At 37.0% G+C, this 27,244-nt stretch overlaps 1 long non-coding RNA gene across 1 annotated transcript in view; it reads left to right on the forward strand.

Annotated features, from left to right (window-relative positions):
• The first annotated feature begins 2,573 nt into the window (after positions 1-2,573).
• The window catches only part of LOC112208140 (uncharacterized), a 62,508-nt gene continuing 37,837 nt past the window's right edge, over positions 2,574-27,244 (forward strand). Inside the window, exons 1-2 of the long non-coding RNA XR_002942467.2 lie at positions 2,574-2,682; positions 16,387-16,467. This is a non-coding gene — a long non-coding RNA (uncharacterized LOC112208140). The remainder of the gene's footprint in view (positions 2,683-16,386; positions 16,468-27,244) is intronic.

Genomic DNA, 27,244 nt, shown 5'->3' on the forward strand with positions numbered 1-27,244 from the left:
CATTTGACCCAGCAATCTCATTACTGGGTATATACTCAAAGGAATGTAAATCATTCTACCATAAGATACATGTACGCTATTCACAATACCAAAGACATAGAATCATGTCTAGATGCCTACCAGTGATGGACTGGATAAGGAGAGTGTGGTACATATATACCATGAAATACTATGCAGCTATTAAAAAAATATTATGGCCTTTGCAGCAACATGGATGGAGCTGGAGGCCATTATCCAAAGCAAATTAATGCAGGAACAGAAAATCAAATACTGCATGTTCTCGCTTGTAAGTGTGAACTAAATTCTATTGATTACACATGGGCACAAAGAAGGGAACAACAGACACTGGAGCGTATTTGAGGGTAGAGAGTGAGAGTAGGTAAGGATTGAGGAACTATAATATTTATTAGGTATTATGCAGATTACCTGGGTGACAAAATTATCTGTACCCCAAATCCCTGTGAAACACAATTTGCCTTTGTAACAAACTTGCACATGTATCCCTTGAGCTCAAAATAAAAGTTGAAAAGAGAACAAAAACAAAACAAAAAAAGTGAAAGAGGTTATCCTCTGTAATGTGGGTGGGCCTCACCTAATCAGTTGAAAGCTTTGAAAGCAAAAACTAAGATTTCCTTTAAAAAAAAAAAAAAGGAATTCTGCCTCAAGACTATAATACACAAAATCCTGTCTGCATTCCAGTCTGCTGGCCTGTCCTACAAATTTGAGATTTGCCAAATATATCCTATTTGTTCTATGTGTCTGGAGAACCCTGACTGATAACAGTTGCTTTTTAATACATTTAAGCATCTTCAGACTTGAAGTTTAATAATGTTTCTAAAATTATGGTAGGATTGAAAATATCACAATAGCTGCTCTAACCCTGTATCCATTGTAAGACAGTGTATGGAATGCTGAGTCCCAGGAAGGGGCAAGATTGTTTGAGTATCCTTTTTTTAAGTAGCACCAGAATCGTGAAGACCATTATCAGTCCTATCCTCTTGGTTCAGCTGTCTTCTCTTCTATGACATTTAAAAAGCTTGTTAATTTTGGGTTTTCTAAAGTCAGCAAAAGGATAAATAGAGAAAAACAATACTCTGACATATGATTACATACAAAGTACACATATAAAATACATCCATGTATATTACTGCTACATAAAAATAGATGTGATCTCATGTATAATAAATGACAAAAACGATATTTTGTGGTTCTAATGTCTACATTGCAACCTTGTAATGTCATAAACTGACAAAGCCCCACAAAGTGGGAGTTGTCTCAGTTCTGGTCTTGTTTAGCCTGTCACCTTTCCTTGTCCTGGTTTTGTGTGTGGACAAATCAGTGTTTGAATCTTATGACATTTCATAGCATTTATTTTCTGCATTGGCCAGGTTGCTTCCTTATACATTAAGTTTCTTACCGTAAATGTAGATAATTCTTAACATCTCTGTAGTTTCTTAAGTAACATCTTTAATAGAGAGTTTACACCAGCTGTTTTCTTTCTCTCTCTCTGTAGCTACCCCTGATTGGGATTCATTCCTTTATACTGAAATTTTTCCTGAATGCCTGTGCTGGATACTATGAGAGATAATAGATGAACAAAATAGATGTCCTATTAGTTTGTTAGGGCTCCATAACAAAATACCACAAACCGGGTAGCTTAAACAACAGAAATTTATTTTCTTACAGTTATGGAGGTTGGAAATCCAAGTTCAGGGTGTCAATAAGTTTGGTTTCTCCTGAGGTCTGTCTCTCCTTGCCTTGCAGATAGCTGCCTTCTCAATGTGTCTTCACATGGCTTTCCCTCTGCGTATGCATCCCTGGTGTCTTCCTCTTTGTATAAGGACACAAGTCCTTTGGAATTAGGGCCTCACCCTTATGACCTGATTTAACCTTCATTACCCCTTTAAAGGCCCTTTCTATAAATATAATCTCATTAGGAATAAGGGTTTCAACATAGAATTTTTGGGAAACACAAATTCAGTCCATAACTGATGTAGTCATTGTACTGGTCATGTTCATAACTCCTGTCTGTATAGAGGCCCTGCTGGAACTGAAGCATGCTGGTCTTCTTCAATATGTCTTCTTCTAAATGTCTGCAAATTATTTAGGAAATAATCTCTCTGTGCGTTGTGTCCCTTGTCTCCTTTGCTAAGGGGTTGTAATGCAGAAATATTCCTCACAACTCAATAGCAAATAAAACAACCTGGGGCAAAGGATCTGAATAGACATTTCTTGAAAGAAGACATACAATTGCAACAGGTGCTCAATGTCAGTAATTACCAAGGAAATGCAAATCAATACCACAATAAGCTATCACCTTCCATCTGTTAAAATGGCTATTATAAAAAAGACTAGAGACAGCAAATATTGGCAAGCACGTGGGGAAAAGGGAACCCTTTACACACTGTTGATGGGAATGTAAAATGGTACAGCATTATGGCAAACTATTGTTGTTCCTCAAAAATTTAAAAATAGAGCTACTGTATGATATAGTAATCTTAATTCTGGGTATATACCCAAAGGAAATAAAATCAGGATCTTGAAGAGATATCTGTATTTCCATTTTATTGCAGCATTCTTCATAAAAGTCAAGATATAGAAATAACCGAAGTGTCTGCTGACCAATAAATGGATAAAGAAAATGTGTTATATAACAATGGAATATTATTCAGACATACAAAGGTAAGTCCTGCCATTTGTGATGTCATTAAGTGAAATAAGCCAGGCACAGAAAGACAATACCACATGATCTTACTTACAAGTGAAATCTAAAAAAGTTGAACTCACTGAAAAAAGAGTAGACTGTTGGTTGCCAAGGGCTGGGGGATCAGGGAAATAGAGTTCATCTGGTTAGTCAAAGGGTACAAACTTTCAGTTATAAGATGAATGGGGGTATAATATACAACATGGTGACTAAAGTTAATAAAGTATCATTTACTTGAAATTTGCTAAGGGAGTAGATCTTTAGTATCCTCATCTCCTCCTCCCCACTGCAAAATGATAGCTATGTGTGGTGATGGCTGTGTCAATTAATATGATTGTGGTAATCATCTCACAATGTATACATAAGTCATATCATTATGTTGCACACCTTGAATATACCCAATTTTTATTTGTCAATCATACCTCAATGAAGCTGAAAAAATAAACAAGATTCCTTTTGTTGTTTTGTGGGAAGTGGTTGTTCACAGTTTATTTCATGCCTGCTTGTGTAGAATAGAATTCTACTTTCTCTGAACTAAAATACTGTTAATAAGTGGACTCTCTAGAAACCTTGTAAACCCGTATATTGGAATGAAAATGGCATCTTTTTTTTTTTTTTTTACAAAAGAGGTTTAGTGGACTTACAGTTCCACCTGGCTGGGGAGGCCTTACAATCATGGCAGAAGGCAAGGAGGAGCAAGTCACGTCTTACATGGATGGCAGCAGGCAAAGAGAGAGCCTGTGCAAAGAAACTCCCTTTTTTTTTTTTAAATTATACTTTAAGTTTTAGGGTACATGTGCACAACTTTCAGGTTTGTTACATATGTATACATGTGCCATGTTGGTGTGCTGCACCCATTAACTCGTCATTTACATTAGGTATGTCTCCTAATGCTATCCCTCCTCCCTCTCCCCACCCCAAAACAGGCCCCAGTGTGTGATGTTCCCCTTCCTGTGTCCAAGTGTTCTCACTGTTCAATTGCCACCTATGAGTGAGAACATGCAGTGTTTGGTTTTTTGTCCTTGTGATAGTTTGCTGAGAATGGTGGTTTCCCGGTTCATCCATGTCCCTACAAAGGACATGAACTCATCCTTTTTTATGGCTCCATAGTATTCCATGGTGTATATGTGCCACATTTTCTTAATCCAGTCTATCATTGTTGGACATTTGGGTTGGTTCCAAGCCTTTGCTATTGTGAATAGTGCCGCAATAAACATACATGTGCGTGTGTCTTTATAGCAGCATGATTTATAATCCTTTGGGTATATACCCAGTAATGGGATTGCTGGGTCAAATGGTATTTCTAGTTCTAGATCCCTGAGGAATTGCCCCACTGACTTCCACAAGGGTTGAACTAGTTTACAGTCCCACCAACAGTGTAAAAGTGTTCCTATCTCTCGACATCCTCTCCAGCACCTGTTGTTTCCTGACTTTTTAATGATCGCCATTCTAACTGGTGTGAGATGGTATCTCATTGTGGTTTTGATTTGCATTTCTCTGATGGCCAGTGATGGTGAGCATTTTTTCATGTGTCTTTTGGCTGCATAAATGTCTCTTTTGAGAAGTGTCTGTTCATATCCTTTGCCCACTTATTGATGGGGTTGTTTTTTTCCTGTAAATTCGTTTGACTTCATTGTAGATTCTGGATATTAGCCCTTTGTCAGATGTGTAGATTGCAAAAATTTTCTCCCATTCTGTAGGTTACTTGTTCACTCTGATGGTAGTTTGTTTTGCTGTGCAGAAGCTCTTTAGTTTAATTAGATCCCATTTGTCAATTTTGGCTTTTGTTGCCATTGCTTTTGGTGTTTTAGACATGAAGACCTTGCCCATGCCTATGTCCTGATGGTATTGCCTAGGTTTTCTTCTAGTGTTTTTATGGTTTTAGGTCTAAGATTTAAGTCTTTAATCCATCCCGTGTAAGGTGTAAGGAAGTGATCCAGTTTCAGCTTTCTACGTATGACTAGCCAGTTTTCCCAGTACCATTTATTAAATACGGGATCCTTTCCCCGTTTCTTGTTTTTGTCAGATTTATCAAAGATCAGATAATTGTAGATGTATGGCATTATTTCTGAGGGCTCTGTTCTGTTCCATTGGTCTATATCTCTATTTTGGTTCCAGTACCATGTTGTTTTGGTTACTGTAGGCTTGGAGTATAGTTTGGAGTCAGGTAGCATGATGCCTCCAGCTTTGTTCTTTTGGCTTAGGATTGACTTGTCAATGCGGGCTCTTTTTTGGTTCCATATGAACTTTAAAGTAGTTTTGTTTTCCATTTGCTTAGTAGAGCTTCCTCCATCCCTTTATTTTGAGCCTATGTGTGTCTCTGCACGTGAGATGGGTTTCCTGAATACAGCACACTGATGGGTCTTGACTCTTTATCCAATTTGCCAGTCTGTGTCTTTTAACTGGAGCATTTAGCCCATTTACATTTAAGGTTAATATTGTTATGTGTGAATTTGGTCCTGTCATTATGATGTTAGCTGGTTATTTTGCTCGTTAGTTGATGCAGTTTCTTCCTAGCCTTCATGGTCTTTATAATTTGGCATGATTTTGCAGTGGCTGGTAGCAGTTGTTCCTTTCCATGTTTAGTGCTTCCTTCAGGAGCTCTTTTAGGGCAGGCCTGGTGGTGACAAAATCTCTCAGCATTTGCTTGTCTGTAAAGTATTTTATTTCTCCTTCACTTATGAAGCTTAGTTTGGCTGGATATGAAATTCTGGGTTGAAAATTCATTTATTAAAAATGTTGAATATTGTCCCCTACTCTCTTCTGGCTTGTAGAGTTTCTGCCGAGAGATCCACTGTTAGTCTGATGGGCTTCCCTTTGTGGGTAACCCAACCTTTCTCTCTGGCTGCCCTTAACATTTTTTCCTTCATTTCAACTTTGGTGAATCTGACAATTATGTGTCTTGGGGTTGCTCTTCTCAAGGAGTACCTTTGTGGCATTCTCTGTATTTCCTGAATTTGAATATTGGCCTGCCTTGCTAGATTGGGGAAGTTCTCCTGGATAATATCCTGCAGAGTGTTTTCCAACTTGGTTCCATTCTCCCCGTCACTTTCAGGTACACCAGTCAGACGTAGATTTGGTCTTTTCACATAGTCCCATATTTCTTGGAGGCTTTGTTCGTTTCTTTTTATTCCTTTTTCTCTAAACTTCTCCTCTCCCTTCATTTCATTCATTTCATCTTCCATCACTGATACCCTTTCTTCCGGTTGATTGAATCAGCTACTGACACTTGTGCATTCGTCACGTAGTTCTCATGCCATATTTTCAGCTCCATCAGGTCCTTTAAGGACTTCTCTGCATTGGTTATTCTAGTTAGCCATTCATCTAATCTTTTTTCAAGGTTTTTAACTTCTTTGGCTTGGGTTCGAACTTCCTCCTTTAGCTCAGCGAAGTTTGATCGTCTGAAGCCTTCTTCTCTCAACTCGTCATTCTCTGTCCAGCTTTGTTTCGTTGCTGGTGAGGAGCTGTGTTCCTTTGGAGGAGGAGAAGCGCTCTTGATTTTTAGAATTTTCAGTTTTTCTGCTCTGTTTTTTCCCCATCTTCGTGGTTTTATCTACCTTTGGTCTTTGATGATGGTGACGTACAGATGGGGTTTGGGGGTGGATGTCCTTTCTGTTTGTTAGTTTTCCTTCTAACAATCAGGACCCTCAGCTGCAGGTCTGTTGGAGTTTGCCAGAGGTCCACTCCAGACCCTGTTTGCCTGGGTATCATCAGCAGAGGCTGCAGAACAGCAAATTTTGGTGAATAGCAAATGCTGCTGCCTGATCGTTCCTCTGGAAGTTTTGTCTCAGAGGGGTACCTGGCCATGTGAGGTGTCAGTCTGCCCCTGCTGGGGGGTGCCTACCAGTTAGGCTACTTGGGGGTCAGGGACTCACTTGATGAGGCAGTCTGTCCGTTCTCAGATCTCAAGCTGCATGCTGGGAGAACCACTACTCTCTTCGAAGCTGTCAGACAGGGACATTTAAGTCTGCAGAGGTTTCTGCTGCCTTTTGTTTGGCTATACCCTGCCCCCAGAGGTGGAGTCTACAGAGGCAGGCAGGCCTCCTTGAGCTGCGGTGGGCTCCAGCTAGTTCGAGCCTCCTGGCTGCTTTGTTTTTCTGCTCAAGCCTCAGCAATGGCGGGCGCCGCTCCCCCAGCTTCACTGCTGCCTTGCAGTTTGATCTCAGACTGCTGTGCTAGCAATGAGCAAGGCTCCACGGGTGTAGGACCCTCTGAGCCATGCACAGGATATAATCTCCTGGTGTGCTGTTTGCTAAGACTGTCGGAAAAGCTCAGTATTAGGGTGGGAGTTACCTGATTTTCCAGGTGCCATCTGTCACCCCTTTCCTTGGCTAGGAAAGGGAATTCCCTGACCCCTTGTGCTTCCTGGGTGAGGCGATGCCTCACCCTGCTTCAGCTCATGCTTGGTGCACTGCACCCACTGTCCAACAGTCCCCAGTGAGATGAACCCTGTACCTCAGTTGGAAATGCAGAAATCATCCGTCTTCTGCATCGCTCGTGCTGGGAACTGTAGACTGGAGCTGTTCCTATTTGGCCATCTTGGAACCCAAGCCTGAAAATGGCTTTTTAAAATACTATGTCTTAGGACGTCAATTATATTTTGTCATTTTCCTCTGTGCTGAAATCAAAATTACCAGGTGGAATAAGAGTAGAATAGTTAAATGCAATTCTCTCCTCTAAGAGAAAATACAATTTCATATGCAACCTCCAGAATATTAAAATTTATTCTTATGAAGAAAGGAGTATTTCAATGAAAATTCAACTTAATTTTTTAAAAGCAAGATTACAAAAATTGAAGGTAAAATGAAAAAGTCCCTTTAAAATATCTTGGAAGTTCCTAGTTATATGATGCCAAATTGCTGATGTTAACATTTTAAAATAAAATAATGCCCTCATAGTTTATTATTTTCAAGGGGTACTTTGACCATGGAGTTGTGCTGTTTATTGATTAGATAGTTCTGCAAGTGAAAGATGGGCACTGAGAGCAAAATTCCAGATCTGCTGATTTTTTTTTGTTTGTGTTGTTTTTGTTTTTGAGACAAAGTCTCCGTCTGTCGCCCAGGCTGGAGTGCAGTGGTGCAATCTTGGCTCACTGCAACCTCTGCCTCCCAGGTTGATGCCATTCTCCTGCCTCAGCCTCCCTAGTAGCTGGAACTACAGGCACCTGCTACCACGCCTGGCTAATTTTTTGTATTTTTAGTAGAGATGGGGTTTCACTGAGTTAGCCAGGATGGTCTCGATCTCCTGACCTTTTGATCTGCCTGCCTTGGCCTCCCAAAGTGCTTGGATTATAGGTGTGAGCCACTGTGCCTGGCCCCTGGGCTGCTGAATTTTTACTGAGGCTTCCGGTTTTGCACACAGCACAATGGTTTTAATCATGTATTCTCTTTTTTCCCCACTTAATGGCAATTTTTATGTTTGAACAAATTTTAGTTTCTTTAAAGAAACCCTATTTCCAAACAATATCCTATTTTTGTTACCTAAACTTCTTCTAAAGACTTTTCCTCTTCGTTTCCATTATGCATATTTTAATTTTTTCACTGCCATATGTTTTGATTGAAGTTCTTAAGCTTACTCTCTGTTTTCTACTTCTTACCAATTTATTGTCTTCGAAAACTTTGATTCCATCCCTGGTGCTCTACAGAAACTTCATATGATTCTTCTGTCACCTCAAACCAAACAGCCTTTTCTTTCAAATAGTCTTCTACTTATTGTCTATTGCTGTATAACAAATTATTATAAACTTAGCCATTTAAAACAACACAAAATTATTATCTCATTTTTGTGGGTCAGAAATTTGGGCAACATTTAGCTGGGTTCTTGTCTTTGGGGTCTCTTGAAAAGGCTGCAGTCAAGTTATTGGCCAGGGCTGGGGTCTCATTCGAAGTTTTGACTGGGAAGGATTTGCTTCTGAGCTCACATGGTGTTGTCATGAGTTAGGTACTTGAGGGTTTTGAACTGAGGGCTTTGCAATTGTTTGACTGTCAGCCAAAGGTTTCTTTCAATTGCTTGCCATGAAAACCTCTCCATAGTGCATCTCACAATATGGCAGCTTGATTTCATCATAGCAAGCAAGAGAGAACTTCTGCTAGTAAGTTAGAAGTCATAGTCTCTTGTAATCTAATTATGAAAATGCTGCTTTATTCTTTTGGTTAGAACTAAGTTGATAGGCCAGCCTACCCTCCAGGGAAGGGGATTATATAAGGGTATGAATAACAAGTGGTGAAAACCACTGGGGGCCTTCTTAGAATCTCTGCCACAAAGATTAATTCTCAAATACTTTTTAGCTGACAATAATATCATGTTTTATCTGACAGTCATGTCTTTATTATATTTTAGGTCTGTTATCCTGGCCTAAAATCTTGGAGTTAGTCTTGATTCTAGTTTCTCTCTATTTGACTTCAATTTTTTCATCTGTTTCTATGTCGTATTGAAAAGAGTAGTCAGAAAACCAAGTTACAGTCCTAACAATTCTACCACCTTTGGAGAAGTTACTAAATTGGGCTGCAGTTTCATCTGCAAATGAGATCTGGCATTAAGTAATCTATAATTATATTCAGTCCTAATAGTTTTTGATCTCAAGTATGCTGAATTTTCCTGTGTAAATCTGTTTCTTTTCTTTTCCTTCTCCAATCCAAATAGACTATCATTTTCATTTTGCCATTTGCCAACTCAGGGGCCTATAGTAACTTCCCTGTTGCCTATAGGATAAAAGCCAAATTTACCTTAGTCTGCTGTTAATTGGCTCTCCTGTCTAACCCAAATTCTGTCCCCAACTTCATCTTGGATTCTACTAATATAGGAACCCTCTAGCTATGACTAGACTAAGCTATTCATTATACCTTGACTTTCCTCTATGGCTTGTGTCAACTCTGCTTTCTCCCTGATTATCATTCATACATTCCCTCTGCCTGTGTAACTTCTGTGCATTCTTTAGCGATAAACCGAACTTTCATCTTTACTACATAGATGATTAGTATACCGATTTCAAATTTGGAAACACTAAGTTTCAAATTTTGACATTGCACAGGTAAGCTTTATTACTTAGGCATATTTAAACTTTTTCAGTCTCATCTTTAAGGGTATTAATACCTTGCTTGTGGGTTATTATAAGAGTTACATAAAATAATTATTTTCAAGTGCTTAACACAGTCCTTGGTACACAGCAAGTTCTCAAAAATCATTATTGTCCCTCATTTTTTTCCAGTCTGTTTTAACTTTTCTTGACATTGAAATACTATGACATATTGTTCCTTGGCCTCACATTTTTTTCTACCTTTCATTGTTAATTGACTTTTTTTTTTTTTGCATAAGCCTTATTATGCCTCTATGCCTCCAACGGGTAGGCACTATGCTTTGTACTCTTTTCTGTTTCTCTCATCACCTAGAATAAGTGCTTTGTAGCACATTTATTACCCGCCCTTCTCTAAACTTACCATCCATGTTCATGCCATCATTACTTCTTGCTTTTCCCCCAGCTCTTTCTTTTACTTTTGATGTATGAATTTTGTAATTCTTTTGGTCTCAGCCCTAGGTTTCTCAATGATTCATTCAACAGGTATTTATTAAGAGTCCACAATATGTTAGGTACATTATTGCATTCCAGGGATATATTGATGAACTAAGACCAACATATTTTCTGACTCATGGAACTCACAGTCTAGTGGGAGAAAACTGGTATTTGTAAATATTCACAGAAACAAGTGCACATGTTTCCATGAGGAAACTGATATATCCTCAAGAAATAATAGCAATGTATGGGCATCATGAGCAACTATAATGGGGAAATTTGGTAGGCATATTTGATATATGAAAAATAATAAAAATTATCTGGATGAAGAGATAATGGAAGAGTATGATGTTAGAGGGAACATGGTGAATAAGATTCAGGGCAGAGCTAGGTTTTAAAATTTTTGGAGTGAGTCTAGGGATGAACCAGGCCAGTAGTGTGGGAGGTAACGTGAAAAGCCACCTTTTTGGTTTCTGTTTACATATATCATGATCTTGCATTAATTCTCCATAATATTAATAGTTGTCATGCTAAATTTTACTTTAAAATAGGTACCTATTTTGGAGAATGTATTCAGGGGACCAGTTGTATAATTTAATACCCCCAGCTATGGTTCTGAGTAATAGGAACTGAAAAGCCAGTGTGGGCAGATCTCAAAGTGGGATAGGATTCTGGGAGTAAGTCAGATTGGAGTGGTAGAAGGGGCCAGATTACACAGGGAATATCATATTAGGTTAAGGAGATTTATCCCAGGGGAAATTATAGGATAGAGATTTTTAATTTTAAGGATTATAAGATAGAGATTTTAATTTTAAACTAGAGCATTAATGAGATCTAATTCAAATTTTGAAAGCTATCTTTGGCTGCCATGTGGTGACAGATGACATCTCTGAATCACTTTTTGTCACTCAATTTTTTTGTGAAGCAGGATGTTGTTATATGACTAACGTTTATTTTAATCTACTTGACATTATAGCATCTTCCTCCATTCAACTATATGCTCTATCAATTAGGATTTGGTGTGCAAACAGAAGAATCCCAAATAACAGCTTAAACAAATAGAAGTTTGTTTTTATCTTATATAAAGGAATCTTGAAGTAAACATTCCAGGATTAGTATGGAAGCTTAGCAGTCATCAAGGAGCTGAAATCCTCTTTTTTTTTGTTACTCTAGCAGCATAGTGTGTCTGCTTCATGGCCCAAGATGGTCACTTGAATTCACTTTGGTCTTCCAGTTAGCAACAAGGAGAAGGGATTGAGGAAGGGCATGTCTTCTTTATTTAAGGACACTTCCTGGAAGTTACATATGATGTTTCCATGTTCCAGAACTTAATTACATGCCAACTCCCAGCTCCAGTGAATGCTGGGGTATGGTTAGTTTTCTGTGGGGCCAAGTGCCTAGCTAAAAATGCAAGGCTCTATTCTTATGGAAAAAGGAGAACATGAACATTTGGGGCAAATTTGGATTTTTGGCCACCCACTTCCTTTTTAGGGAGGCAACCCTGAATCCCATTAATTTACTAATTGTAGTTCAAAGTCCAGGATCTCTGAGAGTTAGGCAAACCTATCCATGAAGCTTGGGTGTGACTTTTTAAGTTCTGGTAGTGCGTAAATTAAAAGACAAATTGCCATAAACACAACTAACATACTATATTGGGGAGAAGGAATAGGATAATTGCAATAAAAACTCCCATTTAGAAATGGATAGAATGGAAACAACCATCATTCACTGGTCCTTAGTAATTATAAATTCCCTGCAGGCAGGAATGTGAGGGATAAGTTCCTTGATTAGCCATCCAAAAACCTCTGATTCTGTTCTTTGGAAGGAACTCCCTCATCCATTGTCCTGTGTTGCTCTGGATTTGCTCCTGGAAAGTTTTTTCTTTTCTATTTCCATGCAAGGACATCTCTGAGGACAATGGTTAGTAAGCCCCATGGAATGTTTCACATCACTTATTATTTTTGCTGTTTTGTTGGGGGGAGTAGGGCAGGAATTGTATTCTGAAGTATAGACAGTTATAGACCTTCCCCTGGCTAAAGATGGCTGTAACAATATCTTCCATCCTACGAGTTCTTCTTACAAAATAAGCAGTTATTTCCCCATCAAGAAGTAGAGTCTCTGTTTCCTCTCCTTGAAACTTGCACCTTTTGACTGCCTCAACAAAAGAGTATGGCAGAATGGCACCAAGTGACTTCCAAGGCAACATCATAAAAGGTGATGCAGCTTCTACCTGTCTTTCTAGGATGCTTTCTCTTAGAAACCAGCCACCATGTTATGAGGGAACTGTGCCATCATGAAAAGAGGGTTCCTAGATTTCCACCCTCTAATAATTTGTTGTGACCTACTACCCACCACACCTTAGAAGCCAATACTTGATATTTTTTAGGTGCCCACTTCCGGGTATCCACATTCTGAATCACTTTGGATTAGATTCAGCTACACATAACAGATAAATAAAAATAACAGTGGCTTACATAAGGTAGAAGTATATTTCTGTTCAACACAGAGGACTCCAGAGGTAGGGAATCCAGGATTTTTATGGTAGTTGCATGATTATCAGGATTCAGTTTCTTCTCTCTTAATGCTCTGTTATTCTTAATTTGATGCCTTATGTTCCAAGATAGCTGCTTGAACTCTAATCATCATGCCTACTCTCTAGCCAGGAGTAAGGAAAAAGGTAGGAGAAAAAGATCATTCTTCTTCCTTTAAGGGCACTTATTAGAAGTTTTACGTACAGCTTTCCATTTATACTCCATTTTTCAGCAACTCGTCATCTGGCTGCCCTTAGCTGGAAGGGAAGATGGGAAATGTTTTTATTCTGGGTAGACATGTACCATAGTCATGTACCATGAGTAGCCCTTAGTCACATTTTCTTTAAAATTACTTAGCTATGTTTTATATTTTCTTTATATCATTTTCTCATGAATTTAAACTTTTAAATGAACTATGTTATGCAAGGGAACATTACTGGGCCTTAATCAGAAAGGGGGCATTTTGGGATGATAAAGCTGAGAAAATTAAACCTCACATGTGTCCTTGGGACCTGGACTCCCAGGACCTCATTCATTCCTGGTAACTGAATCCCCCACACCAACCCTTATTAACCATTCTCACGGCAAGCTATAGTCTTCCCAAAAGGATTTATTATTTGCATTTTGGGGAGGCAATTAGAAGTTTATAGTAAGATTTAAGTTTGATAAGAACCCCAGTGCTGTTTTTTGTATTTCATCTCAATAACCTGACCAAGGATTTTTTTTCCCTAGCTTAATAAACTTTGTCAAATCTGATACTAGGAGAAAAAGCTGTTTGATCAAATGAAAACTTCTTTTTGTTTATCAAAAATAAGTTGATAAGAGATTCAGGAGCCCCCTCTTATTTGTGACTCATATGTTCCAAGACGCCAGTGGATGCCTGGAACCATGGATACCGCCAAACCCTATACTATGTTTTTTCCTATATATACATATGTATGATAAAATTTACTTTGGAATTAGGCACAGTATGAGACTAACAACAATAACTAATAATAAAATAGAACAATTGTAACAATACAGTGTAATAAAAGTTATGTGAATATGGTCTCCCTCAAAATATCTCATGCACCATACTCACCCTCCTTTTTCTTGTAATCTAGTGATCACAAGGAAACTCAGATGACTGCTGAGTGACTAACAGGCAGGTAGCATATACAGCATGGATATGCTGGGCAGAGATGATTCATATTCTGGGTGGGATGGAGTAGAATGGTGCAAGATTTTATCATGCTATTCAGGAAAATGCCCAGTTTAAAACTTGTGAGTTGTTTATTTCTGAAAATTTCCATTTAATATTTCCAAACTGAAGTTGTCCATGGGTAGCTGAAACCACAGAAAGTGAAACGGAGAAGAGTGACTACTGTAATGACTTATCTCTTGTTGTGTCTATGAGGAAGATTAATGAGGCATTCAGGTGATAAAAACTCACTAAATTCATTCATGTGTTCTTCAGTACTATTAACTGGATTCTTACATGGCCGATGCAGCACTAGCTGCTGGGGATATTGTGATGAATAGAACAGCCAGTCTTGACTGTAGTAGGCTGAATAATGACCACAAATAATGATCCAAGTCCTCATCCACAGAACCGGTGAATATGTTACCCTATATAATAAAAGAGACTTTGCAGATGTGGTGAAATTAAGGATCTTGATGTGGGGAGAATATTCTGGATTATCTGGGTGGGCCCTGAATGAAATCACAGTGTCCTTCTGAGAGGGATGCAGAGGGAATGTGAGAGAAGAGGAAGAAGGCAATATGATAAAGCAAGGGGAGGTGCAGAGCCGTGGGCCTCGGAGGCAGGACAGCTTCCAGAAGAAGGAAAAGGCCACAAAAAGGATTCTCCCCCAGAGCCTCCATTTGGAGTGGGGCCCTTCCCACAACTCAATTTCAGCCCACCAAAACAGCCAAATTTTGGTCTCCAAAACTGAGAAAGAATAAATTTCTGCTGTTGTAAGCCACCAATTTTGTAGTGATTTGTTACAGCAGCTACAAAAAACTAATACATTGCCTTTCACAGAGCTTATAACCTAGTGGGTTAAAAGGCAATGAGAATAAGGAATGAGACAATATCTTATCAGAAACTTGAAAGAGCAATAGGGGTTAGTCTGGGTAAGAGAGTGGGGAAGGGAAAAATCAGAGATAGCTATAAGTGTTGAGTTTTAAAATGTCAGCCAGCCTCTTTGGAGAATGCTTTTGTGGGGGCAAGGGGTTGGGAGGAATGTTGTGGCAAAAAATGAGGCTGAATGAATCATTAAGCAGGTGATAGAGGATGAGGGTTCATGTCATGCTAAGGAGTTTGCACTGCATTCTTAGAGCCTGGGGGCTGTACAAGAGTCCTGAGCAGAGGGATAGCATAATCAGGCCTCCATTTTAGAAAAACTTCTCAGACTGTAGGGTGGGTTATTGGAAAGCCCCTCATACCACATCACTCTCTTCAGGACCCATTCTTGGGCCTTTCGGGTTTAGACATTTTGTCTTACTGTTTTGGTCATTTTCCTAAACATGAACTTTTATTTGCAAGATTCTCTTGGTTTCAAGAGATCTCTTTTTGCTTTCTCTCCCTTGAACTCCGGACACATATATCTGTGTGCCTCCTCAACAACTCCATTTGGATAATAATAAGTATCTAAAATTTAGCATTCCCAAACTGATCTCCAGATTTTCTCTTATCCTAAAGCTGTTCCACATCTCAATAAATGATGACTCCTTTTCAATTGTTCAAGTCAAATACCTTGGAATTGCCCATGACTTTTCTTTTCTCTCATGTCCTACATGCAATCCAACAGGAAATTCTTGATAAGAAACACATCCAAAATCTGATCACTTCTTGCCATCCACACGCTTTCGTGGTCCAAGCTACTGTTACCACTCAGCTGTATTATTGCAGCCACCTTTGAATTCACTCCCTGATGCTACCACACCTCCTTATGGCTATGCTCAACACAAAATCACTCTTTTAACAAGAGTAATCTTGTTGAAACTTAACTCATGTTCCTCCTTTGCTTAACACCTTCCAGTGGCTCCCCATTTCATGTAGAATAGAAGCCCGTGGCCTATCGGGCTCTACAGAATCTACCCCTCATACCGCAAGTGAAGATGTAACATTCTGCTCACAGCCTTCCCCTTTTTCCACTCTGCTCAGTCTCACCAGCTTCCTTTCTGTTCCCTGAAAACGCGCATGCTCTCCCCAGGGCCTTGCAGTTCCATTTTCTTCAGTGATTCCCTTTCAGACATCCATGTTGCCAGTTTCCTCATCTGTTTCAAATCTTTGCTCAAACGTCCCCTTCTCAGCAAGGTGTTTTCTGACCGTTGTATTTAAAATCACAAACTTCCCAAACTTTCTTCCACTTCTGCACTCTATATCCCTCTTTTTTTTTTTTTTTGGTGGCACATACCTTATAATACTATATAATTTCTTCTTCATTAATATTTTTAATATGTATTCCTCTCCCCTGTGAAAAGTAAGTTCTTTGAAGGAAGACATTTTGTCTGTTTTGTTTAGTAGTTTATTTTCAGTGTCTAAAATATTTCCTGTCACATAAGGGGTGCTTAATAAGGGGTACTTGAATGAATGAGTCAGTGACAGCTGTGTTATGACAGTTTTATTTGGTGATCTTTCTGTGTTTCTTTTTCAGGTCAGAAGTTTATTTGATATTCACAACATGCAACTAAGGGTCCTTTAAGTCTGGAGCCATGTCACATTTCAGATAAGAAAGGTGAGACACTGAAAAGTTCTTCTGTAAGCAGTGAATGTTAGCACATCTGAATATCTACTAGAAAAATGAACTTACATGCCATACTTATTTAAAATGATTGTGTTTTCTGCCTATCCTAGAGCTTCTTATAGGGTTTGCCATGGCATGCTAAGATAATGGTCCCCTAAGCCCTTAGGAAGGCTGGGGTAACTGGAACTCCCAGGTAGCTGTCTCTGGAGGGAGCAGTTTTATCTAAGGCTTCTTAGAGGGTGGCCAGGAGCAGTGTCTGATAGCACACTCCCCATGTGTGCTGGGGATGGCAAAGGTACTTATCCGGCCTAGCTTCGGTACCAGGGCATGCCTCCCTCCTCATCTCCTCCAGCAGCCTGTTGCAGGGCATTCTGCTGCTCAGTATGCATAAGAAGTCTGGGCACTACTGAATGATCTCATGTTCTAGGTGTCTTAAGAGCACCAGCCAAGGGTGTAGGTTAAGGTGATGCCAGTGGGATGATGGTGGGGCTGGCAGGCTAGATGGAGGTTCCTTGTGACTGCACCTCCAGATGGGAATGAAGAAGCTCTTTCTTGTCAAATATCAGATACTTCTGTCCATCCATGGATGGGCCCTTTTACTTATGTCCAGGCTAGCTATAGGGTTTTGTTCTAAAATATATGTATTCTAAAAATCAAGGCTTCCTCATTATTTTGAAATACTTGATATGAAAATTTCAATTGGATTTAAAATGTCTTCATGTTATTACAAGAAATTGAATAGTTATATTTGTCAATGGAAGAGCTCTCAAATTCCTTAAATATAATTTCAACTGTTGTAAATTTTTGAATGGTTGCATAAAAAGGTTTTATTTATTTATTTATTTATTTTAAATCACCTACTAGTAAGAACAGTTTCTCATTGATGGTGTCCATCAAGAATTTATAGAGATCATCATTAAAATGTCTTGAACAGGAATTTAATAAAACCATCTTAACTCTAACCATGGATACAACTTTTTAATATCACTTTTTTTTATGGCTAAATGGCTTCATTAAAAAATGTTGAAAGATTTTAAGAGAAGTTTTATAAAATTTCTCTTTTTAACACCTTCCCTAACTCTTCGCATTTTATTTTTCTTATAATTGTGCAAGGAAATGGTAATGACTTTTTAATAAAGTACCAGATAGAGGTCCCTCCGTCCCTTTAGGTTTACTTCTGGCTCTTGTACAAACATTAATTTTTTTGTATGTTCTCCCATCCCCCCCACAATCAACTTAGAGGTTTGTTTTGCTGAGGTTGAGGAGGTGCCCAGGAAAAAGAAACAAACCACAGGAACATCTGTGATTAATGCTTTTTCCAAAGAGGGTCTGGGGACTTCAGTATTTAGAGGGGAAATAGTGGGCAGTAGGGGAAAGAGGAAAGAAAAAAAAGTGGGAGAGTAGATAAAAAGGGCAAGCAGTTGCATTCTTTTGAGGTTTTGAGCTGTGTTCACTAAATCTACATCTTACATGTAAACAGAAAGGGTAGAGTAATAGTCAATTACTGATTTGTCTCACATTCAGTGAATCTGCATTTTTACTTAAGATAAAGTAAACACAGAGTAGACAAAGCAGTCAAATATGCATTTATTTTAGGTGGGTGGAGGGATGACTTTTGATCCTGTCTGTCCCATACCGTTTCCTGGCTTGTGGGGTGTCCCAGTCTCTTCCCTGCAGATCTCCCAGTATCTTCAGGTCATAGGGCAACAGAGGTTGTGGTGGAGCCACTGGGGACTCCCAAAGCTGAGGAAACAGCAGTAGAGGTCTATGTTCTTTTATTTAAAACAATTATGGTAAGATACACATAACATAAAATTTACCATCTTCTCCATTTTTAAATATACATTTCGGTAGTGCTCAGTACATTCACATAGTTGTATAACCCGTTTCTGGAACTCTTTTCATCTTGCAAAACTGAAACTATATCCATTAAACAATTCCTGATTCTCCCCTTACCCCAGCCCCTGGAAACCACCATTTTACTTTTTGTCTCTATGAACTTGACTCCTCTAAGTATTTCATATGAGTGGAATAATACAGCATTTGTCTTTTGTGACTGGCTGATTTCACTTAGCACAATGTCCTTAAGGTTCATTCATATTGTAGCATGTGTCAGAATTTCCTTACTTTAAAGTCTGAATAATGTTCTATGGTATGTATACACCACATATTTATCCATTGTCTGTCAATGGACACTTGGTTGGCTTTCACCTTTTGGCTATTACGAATAATGTTATTATGAATATAGGTGTAAAATATTTCTTTGAGATAGTATTTTCATTTGTTTTGGTTATATACCCAGAAGTAGAATTGCTAAATCATATAATTCCATTTTAATTTTTTTTGAGAAACCACCATTATGTTTTTTCCACCATGTTACATTTCTTCTGATAGTTCACAAGAGTTCAAATTTCCCCACATCCTTGCCAACACTTGTTATTTTCTGTTTTTTTGACAGTAGCTGTCCTAATGAGCGTGAGGTGGTCTCTGTGTTCTTTGATATGAATGCTCAGGAGTGCAGTTGTTAGGTAGTATGGTAGTCGCAAATTTAGTTTTAAAAAATAAACTACCAAACTTTTCCAGAGTGCTTGTACTGCTTTACATTCTCACCAGCAATGTGTAAGTGATCCAGTTCTTTACATCCTTACTAGCATAAGGTGCTATTACTAACTTTTAATTTTAGCCATTCTGAAGTATGTAGTGACATTTCATTGTGGTTTTAGTTTGCATTTCTCTTAGGGTAGATGTTGAGTTTCTTGTCATGTGTTTGTCAACTGTATATCCCCTTTGGTGAAATACCTCTTCTTGTCTTTTGCCCATTTTCTAATTGGATGTTTTGAATGTTCTTTATGTATTGTAAATAGCAGCCTTTTCTTAGATATGTAGCTTGCACATATTTTCTCCTACACTGTACCTTCTCCGTTCATTCTGTTCCCAGTGTCTTTTATGAGCAAATGTTGTCCATTTTGATGAAATTCAATTTATTAACTTTTTAAAAAATAGCTTTTGCATTTGGTGTTAGATTTAAGAACTTTTGCTTAGCACTAGATCCTGAACATTTTCTCATATGTTTTTACTAAAAGTTTTATAGTTGTACTTTTTTCATTAAGCCTGTGATCCATTTGAATTAATTTTTATATATAGGATGAAACTTAGATTAATTTTTTTCTTCTTCTAGATGTCCAATTGCTCCAGCTCCATTTATTGAAAAGGATATATTTCTTCAACTGAATTGCTTTTGCACCTTTGTCAACAATCAGTTGAATATATTTGTATGGGTCTGTCTCTGGGTTTTCTATTTTGCTCCATTGATCTATGTGTCTAACTCTCTGACAATACCTCACAGTCATGATTACTGTAGCTATATAATAAATCTTGCCGGTAAATGGATTCCTCCCACTTTAATCTCCTTTTCCAAATTGTTTTAGCCATTCTAGTTCCTTTGCCTTTCCGTATAAATTTTAGAATAATATTATCTATATTTACAAAAAAAATCTTGCTGAGATTTTTAGAGGAATTGCCTTATATCTACACCTCAATTTTGGGAAAATGGACATCTTTATGATGCTCAGTCTCTCCGTCCATGAATATATTATATCTTTCTATTTATTTACATTTATTTTAGTTCTTTCATCAGCGTTTAGTACTTTCCAGCATACAAGTCCTGTACATGTTTAGTTAGATTTATACCTAAGTATTTATTATTTTTAGTGACTGTGAGTGGCATTATATTTTAAATTTCCTTTTCCATGTGTTCATTGCTAGTATGTATACAAGCAATTGAGTTTTGTATGATTATTCTGTATCCTGTGATCTTCCTGAACTCATTAATGTCAGGACATTTTTAATGTTTAGTAGATTCCTTGGAATTCTCTGTATGGACAATCATGTCATTTGCAAATATGAACAATTTTATTTATTTCCAATCTGTTCACCTTTTATTTCCTTTTCTTTGACTTAATATAATGGTTAGAACTTCCAATACTACAGTGAAGAAGAGTGGTGAGAGCAGACATTCTTACATTGTTCTTCATCTTGGAAAGAAAGCAGTCAGTCTTGCACCATTAAGGATAATGTTTGTTGTAAATGCTCTTCCTCTCTCCTAGGGAAATGAGGTTCCCCTCTACTCCTATTTTTTAGTTTTTATTATAAATGGATAGTGAATTTTCTGTAATAATTTTTCTTCATTGGTTGATATGATCATTGTGATTTTTTTGTCTATAGCTTGTTTATATGGCAGATTATATCGATTAGTTTTCACATATTGAGTCAGCCTTGCATCCCTGGTATAAACTCCACTTGGTTATAATATCTAATTCTTTTTATATTTTGCTACATTATATTTGCCAGTGTTATGTTAAGAGTTTTGGCATCTAAATCTATGAGGGATATTGGTCTGAAGTTTTCTTTTTTGGGTATTGTCTTCGTTTGATTTTGATAAAAGGGTAATGCTAACTTCCTAAGATAAATTGGGAAGTGTTAATATCTCTTCTAGGTTCTGAAAGAGATTGTGTAGAATCTTTCTTAAACATTTGGTAGAATTTTCTGGTGAAAACATCTGGGCATGGAGATTCCTTTTTTGTAAATATTTGGATTATGAATTCAATTCCCTCAAAAGTTACAGGGTTATTCAAATGGTCTCTTTCATATTGGGTATGTCGTGGTAGGTTGTGTTTTTAAAGGAATTCGTTCATTTCATCTAAGTTGCAAAATTTATGCACATATTATTGTTTGTAGTGTTCCCTTAATTCCCTTAGAGATTCTTTTTGATGTCTGGATGTCTGCAGGGTCTGTAGTGATACCCTATTTCATTTCTGATACTGGAAATTTGTGTTTTCTCTTTTTTTTCTTTGTCATTATTGCTAGAGGTTTACCAATTTTACAGTTCTTTTCAAGAAATAAACTATTTTTCTTTTTCTATTGATATTCTGTTTCCAATTTAATTGATTTCTGCCCTTATCTTTATCTTTATTATATTTTCCTTCCTGTTTACTTTGGGTTTATTTTACTTTTCTTTTCTGTTTTCAGGCTCTTAAGTTACGGATTTGAGACTTTTTTGTTTTCTACTATATGCACTTAGTTTATTAATTTGGCTGTCAATACTGCTTTAACAAACTTTGATATGTTATATTTTCATTTTCATTCAGTTCAATGTATTTTTTCAGTTTCTTTGAGACTTCTTTTTTACTTATGAATTATTTATAAATGTGCTGTTTAGTTTTCACGTGTTTCACGCTTTTTCTGTTATCTTTCTTTTGTTCATTTTTCATTTGATTTTATTGCACCAGTCAACACAATTTGCATAATTTCAATTTTTAAAAATATGTTAAAGTTTGTTTTATGGCCCAGTATATGGCTTACGGGCCATGGTCATTAGAAAATAAGTGTTTTCTGCTTTTGTTGGGTGGAGTGATCTATAAATGTTGATTAGATTCCATTGGTTGATGGTGTTGTTGAGATCTATATCCTTGCTAATTTTCTGTCTAGCTATTCTTTCAGATGCTGAGAGACGGATGTTATCTCCAACTAAAACTGTGGATTTGTGTGCTTTTCCTTTTGGTTCTGTCAGTTTTTATTTCACGTGTTTTACAGCTGTCTTGTTTGATACATACTTAAATTTAAGATTGCTATGTTTTCTTGATGGCTTGACATTTTTATTATGTAATATCTCACTCTGTCTTAAGTAATTTTCTGTGCTTTAAGGTCTACTTTATCTTATATTAATATAGCCATTCATGCTTACCTTTGGTTAATGGTACATCTTTTTCCATTCTTTCACTTTTGACCTGTCTATGTAATTAAATTTGAAGTGAATTTCCACAGAAATCCATAGCATATAGTGGGTTTATTTTTGTTTTACCTACTTTGTCAATCCCTATTAATTGGTATATTTAGACTATTTACATTTAATGTAATTATTGATACATTAGGATTTAATTATGCTGTTTTAATTTTTGTTTTCAGACTGTTCTTTATTTTTGGCTTCTCTCTTTTCCTTTACATGTCTTCATGTGGTTGCTTGAACATTTTTTTTAGAATTTCACTTTGGTTTATCTATAGAGTTTTTGAGTTATATATCTCTTTATATAACTATTTTTGTGGTTGCTCTGGGCATAAATATATATATATGTATATATAGACTGATAGTTGTGGTAGTTTGTGTTTTTATAATTTTATATTTATATAAAATTAATATAAATTTATCAGAGTCTACTGGTGCCACCATTTTATCAGTTCATACAGAAGCTGTACTGCCTTTACTGCCCTTTACATAATTTCCCCTTGTTTAGAATTTAATTGTATTCTAAATATTTCCTTTCAGATATTTAGGAGCACAGCAGATAGTGTTATAAATTTTGTTTCAACCATCAAACATAATTTAGCACTCAAGAAGAGAAGGAAATTTAATTGTGTTTACACTGAATTTTGCTTACCATTGCTTTAATTTTCTATCGTTGTAATAAACCTTCACAAACTTACTGGAATAAAATAGCACAATTTTATTATCTTATAGCTCTACAGGCCAAAAGTCTGAAATAAATTTATTGCGTTGAAAACTGAGGTATTGGCAGGGCTGTGTTTTTTTCTGAAGGCTCCTGGGAAGAATATGTTATGTTTCTCAGCTTTTAGAGGCCACTTGCATTTCCTGTCTTATGACCATTTCTTAATCTTCAAAGCGAGAATCATAACATCTTTAAACCTCTTTCTCTAACGCTTTACTTCCATTGTCACATCTTCTTATATGACTCTGACCTTGATGCTTTCCTCTTATTAATATGCTGTGATTATAACCAGCACAACTCACTAATCCAAGATAATCTCCCTGTTTCAAAATTCTTAACTTAATCACGTATACAAAATCCTTGCTGTCATATAAGGTAACATATTTACTGGTTTCAGGGATTAGCATGTGGATATCTTTTTTTGGGGAAGGGGTCATTATTCTATCTGCCACAGTTCCTTCTCTGGCCCCCATGATGATTTATGTCTATCCATATCCAAAATATATTCATCCCACCCTAGCATCCCCCAAAGTCTCAACCTATCGAATAATCTATCCAAAGTTCAAATTGTCATCTAAATCTCATCAGCTCAGAAGCCCCAAACCTCACCATCTAAATCATTTCAATCAGGTATGAATGAGACTCTAAGTGTGATTCATTTTGTAGAAATTTCTCTCTATATGTGGACCTGTGAAACTAGGAAACAAGTTATCTGCCTCCAAAATACAAAGGTGGGGCATGCATTTGATACCAATTATAGAAATTCCTGTTAAAAAAGGGAGAAAATGGAAGGGGAAAAGGAACCAGAGCCACAAGCAATCTTGAAATCCAGAAGGACAAACACCATTTGGTTTCAAGGCCTGGCAATAATCATCTGTGTCTCTCAACTCTGTGGGCCATTATTCTCTCTACACACTGATACTCAAAGATTCCCTTCTGGTTTTCTACCTGTTTAGAGAACTTCCTTTAGTCTTTCTTTTAGGATAGGTCTGCTACCAACAAATTCTTAGTCTTCCTTCATCTGAGAATGTCTTAATTTACCCTTCATTTCCAAAGGAAATTTTTGCTGTGTACGGAATTCTGACTTGGCAGTTATTTTCTTTCAGTACTTGAAAAATCTACCATTTCCTCTGGCCTACATGATTTCTGTGAGAAATATACTATTAATTTCATTGTTTTTCTCTTTTAGGTAAATTTTTGTTTCTCACTTCTTTTAAAGCTTTTTTTTTTTTTTTTTTTTTTTGTCTTTAGTTTTCAAAACCTTCACCAAGATGTGTCCTGGTGTGGATTTCTTTAACTTTATTCTGTTTGAAGTTCAATTTCTTGAATTAATCTTCTTGAATCTGTAGTGCTGTGGGATAATGAAGGAATCAGAGAGACCGAGGAGTTGAGGAGGAATTATTTAATCATTTAGGTGCACCGACCCAGTCAGGTTAACATCCAAAGGACTGAGCCCCGAACAAAGAGTCAAGCTACTTTTTAAGCATTTTGTGGGCTGGGGGAGATCTGTGCAGGGGGAAGCGTATTACAGAAGTGAGAAACAAAGACAGTAGTTTAATTGAGACATGCATTACATTATTTTTTACTTTTTAAGGAAATATGTTTTATGACTTGATTTTATCTATCTAGTGACCTTACAGCTGCACAGCTAGAGAAACAGGGTCTTTACAATGCCTGGGAAAGGGAGAGATAAGGCTCAGTAGCCACAGAAAAACAGGCAGTTAATTTTAAAGGACTCCAGCCCTTTCTCTACTTTAGGGGGAATTGGCTTTTCTTATATACAACTGAGTTTTTGCTTATACAGTCTTTAATTTTTTTAAATTTCTGTTCCAGTAGGCTTATGTTTGCCAAATTTGAGAAGTTTCATTTCTTCAAGTACTTTTTCAATCCCGCCTTACCTCTCCTCTTCTTCTGGAACTCTGATAAAAATGAATGCTACATATTTCGGTATAGTCTCACAGGTCTCTGAGGCTTTGTTCACTTTTTAAGTCTATTTTCTCTCTGTTCAAATTAAGTAATCTTTATTAATCTATCTTCTAGCTTATTGATATTTTCTTTTGCCCTCACCATTTGCTATTGAGCCTATCCATTGATATTTTTTATTTTTGATTGTATTTTTCAGTTCTAAAATTTTCAGGTGTTTTTTATAGCTTGTTTCTTTGTTCTGTTTGCTTGCTGAGACTTTCATTTGTTTCAAATATGTTTATAATTGCTCATTGAAGCATTTTTATGATGGTTGCTTTAAAATCTTTTTCAGATAATTCTAACTTTTCTTTCATATTGGTGTTAGGATTCTTTTTTAAAAAAAATTTGATTTAAGATCTTCTTGGTTGTTGGTATAATGAGTGATATTCAATTTAATCTTGTACATTTTGGGTATTTGTTATGAGATTCTGGATTTTATTTAAATAATCTGTTTCAGCTGGTGTCTAACATTTTTCTAACGGGGAAGGAGCGCACTGTCTTATTATTGTTGAGTGAAGAAGTCATCCAGCCAGCCATTCCATTTGGCCTCCACTGGCACTCACTTGAGGGAACTCTGTTCTTTTTGGGTGTGAGTGGGATTCTATGTGATTACCACCAACATTGCAGGAGGAGAGTGCTTCTTACTACCTGGAGGGGATGAAAATCTTGACCTTCTCCTTGGTTTTCTTTGATTGTACCCTGGGAAACAGGAAGGTTTGGTGGTGGTTGGGGCACCCTGTTACAGCCTGGTGAGGATGAACGTCTAGGCTTCCTGCTTGGCCTTCACTTTCATTATCCCAGTTGTAATGTTGGAGGGTCCTTCATCATAGCCTCATGAGGATTGAAGTCTAGGCTCTCTCCACTTGGTCTTTGCTGATGTGGTTGGGATTAGGGCCATAGTTTATTTCTGTTGTATTTGGCTGTAGTAGAGTGGTTATTTTCTAGAATTTAAAAAAAAAAATCTCCCTAGATTGTCTCTTTCTCTTGATTCTTTGGTTAATAGAGTAGGCTTTTGTTGTGGGTTTTTGCTTGTTTCTATGTTTATATGTATTTTTTGGTTTGTGCCTATTGATATTTCTGGGTAGTCAGTTCCAGGTCTGTGAAATATGAGAAAAAGTGAAAACCCAGGAAACTTTCTAGTATGTTGTTTGGGTCCTAAGCTTCTTCCCTTTTTCTCTTTACTTTTCAGAGTTTACCTGTGTTTGATGTATAATATCTGGAATTTTACCTGCACATGGCAGAAGAAATAGGGAAAAGTATGTCTATTCTATCTTCCCAGAAGAAAAAGACCTCTAGGTGATTCCGGAGAAGCACTGTTTAGAATCTCAGGTTGTGCTATCCAGCTGATTATCTTATTACTATACTTAGACTTTCCTAGGTCTAGTCATTTATGTGGATATTATATGAGAATAGTGTTATATTGTTTAATGCCTTAAGACTCTGAATAACCCAATATAAATAGCTCCAATTAAACTTGTATGGTCTCCTAATAAGCAAGGTAGATAATCTGCCTGAGTCTCAATAATGTAACTTATAAATTGGGCTCTTGAGGCCATTTAAGCTTCTGGTTTCTCAAATCTTACAGGAACAATTAGATGACATACTCCATCATTGATGGTTGCATATTGATCAGGCTTTTTACAGAATCATCTTACATCTCCTGATGTCAGAAAATCTCGAGTTGGTCAGCAGTTTTATGTAATTCTACCAAAAGATTTTGTCACACTTTAAATCACATGTGTAGGCTATTCATATATGCTCTTAACTATGACAAAGATCATTGGATTGAAATTCTTATACTCTTTAAAGACCAAATTTCTTTTATTTATTTATTTTAAATTAGGAACTGGTATATAAATTGAAGTATTAAAAAACCTGGGTGATTTATTTCTGTTTACTACAAACTACAAAGCTGGCTCTGGCTAGAAACGTGGATTTGTGAGTCTCAATCATTTTGACATGACAGGGTTTTTGAATGAGCTCATTCAAATTGTTGAATCATAGAAATCATTGAAATGCTTTTTTAAAAAAATGTGTTTCCATAGCTTTATCTCTAGAAATAATAAAGGAGCCCACTTTCATTCTAATTCCAAAGCCAAGATAAGGAGTTTACTTCTAAGAATTCAAAATCCTTGAAAGTCTGTTTTTTTTTTTTGTTTTTTTTTTTTTTGTAATTGCCTTCTTTGATATATTGCTCTCTCAATTCAGTGGGGTTTGGAGAAGATTTCATCTCAAATTTGGGAGATTTGGAAGGTGAATTCAGTTTAGTGTCCCATAACCTTCAAATACACTTATTGCCC

Source organism: Pan troglodytes, chromosome 12 (genome assembly GCF_028858775.2).
Source record: "Pan troglodytes isolate AG18354 chromosome 12, NHGRI_mPanTro3-v2.0_pri, whole genome shotgun sequence".
Taxonomy (NCBI): Eukaryota; Metazoa; Chordata; class Mammalia; order Primates; family Hominidae; genus Pan; species Pan troglodytes.